Source organism: Triticum dicoccoides, chromosome 4B (genome assembly GCF_002162155.2).
Source record: "Triticum dicoccoides isolate Atlit2015 ecotype Zavitan chromosome 4B, WEW_v2.0, whole genome shotgun sequence".
Taxonomy (NCBI): domain Eukaryota; kingdom Viridiplantae; phylum Streptophyta; class Magnoliopsida; order Poales; family Poaceae; genus Triticum; species Triticum dicoccoides.
This window is the reverse complement of record NC_041387.1, coordinates 425,715,525-425,718,948: the sequence shown is the minus strand read 5'-3', so window position 1 is coordinate 425,718,948 and position 3,424 is coordinate 425,715,525.

The following is a 3,424-nucleotide window of genomic DNA, read 5'->3' as shown; positions in this document are numbered from 1 at the left end:
GATCAAGACGGAGGAGACGTCTCCCGTCCCGTACGTGTGTTGAACGCGGAGGTGCTGTCCGTTCAGCACTAGGACATCGGTGATCCGAATCACGTTCGAGTACGACTCCATCATCACCATCCCCTTGGCAAGCTTCTGCTCGTGATCTACAAGTGGTATGTAGATGCAAACTCTCTCCCTTGACTCGTTGCTTAGACGAACTCATAGATGGATCTTGGTGAAACTGTAGGAAAAATTTTAATTTTCTGCAACGTTCCCCAAAAGTGGCATCATGAGCTAGGTCTATGCGTAGTTCTCTTTGCACGAGTAGAACACAATTTTGTTGTGGGCGTGGATCTTGTCATCTTACTTGCCTCTACTAGTCTTTTCTTGGTTCGGCGGTATTGTGGGATGAAGCGGCCCGGACCAACCTTACACGTACGCTTACGTGAGACCGGTTCCACCGATTAACATGCACTAGTTGCATAAGGTGGCTGGCGGGTGTCTGTCTCTCCCACTTTAGTTGGAGCGGATTCGATGAAAAGGGCCCTTATGAAGGGTAAATAGAAGTTGACAAAATCACGTTGTGGTTATTCGTAGGTAAGAAAACATTCTTGCTAGAACCCAATTGCAGCCACGTAAAAGATGCAACAACAATTAGAGGACGTCTAACTTGTTTTTGCAGCGATTGATCATGTGATGTGATATGGCCAGAAGTTGTGATAAATGATGAATTGTGATGTATGAGATCATGTTCTTGTAATAGGATTCACGACTTGCATGTCGATGAGTATGACAACCGGCAGGAGCCATAGGAGTTGTCTTTATTTTTGCATGACATGCGTGTCATTGAAGAACGCCATGTAACTTACTTTACTTTATTGCTAAACGTTAGTCATAGAAGTAGAAGTAGTCGTTGGCGTGACAACTTCATGAAGACACGATGATGGAGATCATGATGATGGAGATCATGATGATGGAGATCATGGTGTCATGCCGGTGACAAGATGATCATGGAGCCCCGAAGATGAAGATCAAAGGAGCCATATGATATTGGCCATATCATGTCACTACTTTATATAATTGCATGTGATGTTTATTATGTTTTATGCATCTTGTTTACTTAGGACGACGGTAGTAAATAAGATGATCCCTTACAAAATTTCAAGAAGTGTTCTCCCCTAACTGTGCACCGTTGCTATAGTTCGTCGCTTCTAAGCACCACGTGATGATCGGGTGTGATGGATTCTTACGTTCACATACAACGGGTGTAAGACAGTTTTACACAGCGAAAACACTCAGGGTTAAGTTGACGAGCCTAGCATGTGCAGACATGGCCTCGGAACACGGAGACCGAAAGGTCGAACACGAGTCGTATGGAAGATACGATCAACATGAAGATGTTCACCGATGATGACTAGTCCGTCTCACGTGATGATCGGACACGGGCTAGTCGACTCGGATCGTGTAACACTTAGATGACTAGAGGGATGTCTAATCTAAGTGGGAGTTCATAATTTGATTAGAACTTAATTATCATGAACTTAGTATAAAACCTTTGCAAATATGTCTTGTAGATCAAATGGCCAACGCTCATGTCAACATGAACTTCAACGCGTTCCTAGAGAAAACCAAGCTGAAAGATGATGGCAGCAACTATACGGACTGGGTCCGAAACCTGAGGATCATCCTCATAGCTGCCAGGAAACAATATGTCCTAGAAGGACCGCTAGGTGACGCTCCCGTCCCAGAGAACCAAGACATTATGAATGCTTGGCAGTCTCGTGCTGATGATTACTCCCTCGTTCAGTGCGGCATGCTTTACAGCTTAGAACTGGGGCTCCAAAAGCGTTTTGAGCATCACGGAGCATATGAGATGTTCGAAGAGCTGAAACTAGTTTTCCAAGCTCACGCCTGGATCGAGAGATATGATGTCTCCGACAAGTTCTACAGTTGTAAGATGGAGGAAAATAGTTCTGTCAGTGAGCACATACTCAAGATGTCTGGGTTGCACAACCGTATGACCCAGCTGAATATTAACCTCCCTGATGAGGCAGTCATTGATAGAATCCTTCAGTCGCTCCCACCAAGCTACAAGAGCTTTGTGATGAACTACAATATGCAGGGGATGGTAAAGACCATTCCTGAAGTATTTTCTATGCTGAAGTCAGCAGAGGTTGAAATCAAGAAAGAACATCAAGTGTTGATGGTCAATAAGACCACTAAGTTCAAGAAGGGCAAGGGTAAAAAGAACTTCAAGAAGGACGGCAAAGAGGTTGCCGCGCCCGGTAAGCCAGTTGCCGGGAAGAAGTCAAAGAATGGACCCAAGCCTGAGAGTGAGTGCTTTTATTGCAAGGGGAAGGGTCACTGGAAGCGGAACTGCCCCAAATACTTAGCGGATAAGAAGGCCGGCAACACCAAAGGTATATTTGATATACATGTAATTGATGTGTACCTTACCAGTACTCGTAGTAACTCCTGGGTATTTGATACCGGTGCCGTTGCTCATATTTGTAACTCACAGCAGGAGCTGCGGAATAAACGGAGATTGGCGAAGGACGAGGTGACGATGCGCGTCGGGAATGGTTCCAGAGTCGATGTGATCGCCGTCGGCACGCTGCCTCTACATTTACCTACGGGATTTGTTTTGAACCTTAATAATTGTTATTTAGTGCCAAGTTTGAGCATGAACATTGTATCTGGATCTCATTTAATACGAGATGGCTACTCATTTAAGTCTGAGAATAATGGTTGTTCGATTTATATGAGAGATATGTTTTATGGTCATGCTCCGATGGTCAATGGTTTATTCTTAATGAATCTCGAGCGTAATATTACACATGTTCATAGTGTAGATGCCAAAAGATGTAAAGTTGATAACGATAGTCCCACATACTTGTGGCACTGCCGCCTTGGTCACATTGGTGTCAAGCGCATGAAGAAGCTCCATGCTGATGGACTTTTAGAGTCTCTTGATTATGAATCATTTGACACATGCGAACCATGCCTCATGGGAAAAATGACCAAGACTCCGTTCTCCGGAACAATGGAGCGAGCAACCAACTTGTTGGAAATCATACATACCGATGTGTGCGGTCCAATGAGCGTTGAGGTTCGCGGAGGATATCGTTATGTTCTCACTCTCACTGATGACTTAAGTAGATATGGGTATATCTACTTAATGAAACACAAGTCTGAGACCTTTGAAAAGTTCAAGGAATTTCAGAATGAGGTGGAGAATCAACGTGACCGAAAGATAAAGTTCCTATGATCAGATCATGGAGGAGAATATTTAAGTCACGAATTTGGCACACACTTAAGGAAATGTGGAATTGTTTCACAACTCACGCCGCCTGGAACACCTCAGCGAAACGGTGTGTCCGAACGTCGTAATCGCACTCTATTGGATATGGTGCGGTCTATGATGTCTCTTACCGATTTACCG